Below are 1238 nucleotides of genomic sequence, written 5' to 3' on the forward strand. Positions count from 1 at the left end.
CAGTATATAAGATACTTAATCTGTGTTTTGAAAACTATACATAAAAATTAACTGCATTCACAGGGTAGGGGAGAAGGGTTTGGTTTTTAAACTCTAACCAACTTTGTAACCAGAGAATGAAGAAATATGTATCAGAGGTGATAATTGGATATCTCAGCAAGTTGGAGATAGCCACAGCGGATATTAACTACATAACCAAGAGTGACACTGCTAGCGACTTTTAGAGGAAGGGGACAAGGCAGATAGAGCAGCTCTGCGTCATGTCAGCGGACCTGCCATTCGCGTATGCACAAGGGAGTCAAGCAACCTGCCAAGAGTCAGAGCCTCATGAGGTTGGCATGAACCTCTCTGAGCAGAGTGATCCAGATTTAGGTACTCCTAATTTTATCAAAACACAGCCAAAAGGGCCTCTGATGTCTATGCAGCAGCTAATCTAGGCAAGCCAAGCTCTCCTTTCCTATGGAAGGTCGTAATTCTCCTCCCACTCTTCCGACTCCTGCCTGAGAAACATCTCCTATGAATGAGCTCGACTTTTGCATAGTTCTGACATCATTGCCTACTCAACACGCATGGATAAGCCAACTCCTGTTACAGAGGCACGCTTTGTAGCTGAATAAACTCTACAGATTTGATTCAGCACCATGGAGGATGGACTCCCCAGGCTGGGGTCACTGGGTGGGCGACCATGGCACACCGAGGATGAGGGAGACAGAGGATCCAGATTTTTTTCAACTTTTTTATTACACAGTAAAGAATACAACAATACCTGAATCATACTTTAAAGATTCACAGGTTGACAGACCATACATTACAGTCCAACTAAGGAAAAAAGGATAAACAAGAAACCACAGTTCAGACATAGTAGACTTAAAAGCTCAAGAGTATGCTGACAAAAGCATGATGCCTAGACCCCACCCCCCAGTGTTAGTCTACCATTAACTTGTGGTACATGTCTGAATTAAGTATTGCACAACAACTTTAATTTTTCACAATGTCGCAGAACCCAAAATAATATTTTAAAAAAATTACTTCAAATCTGCATTTCAACAGTCTCCAATTTTTTTTCTGTCCCTTGAGGAATTCGGACAACATGGAGTCGCTTTCTTTCCCTAAGTATTCCAGACGTAGGCATGCTTTGCATAAGTAAACCAGCCTTGAAATTTTTAAATCCCCAAGACATGCACCTACACATAAAAAAAAAAAAAAAAAAAAAAAATTAAGAAAAAAAAAAAAAAAAA

Source organism: Theropithecus gelada, chromosome 8 (genome assembly GCF_003255815.1).
Source record: "Theropithecus gelada isolate Dixy chromosome 8, Tgel_1.0, whole genome shotgun sequence".
In the NCBI taxonomy this organism is placed as follows: domain Eukaryota; kingdom Metazoa; phylum Chordata; class Mammalia; order Primates; family Cercopithecidae; genus Theropithecus; species Theropithecus gelada.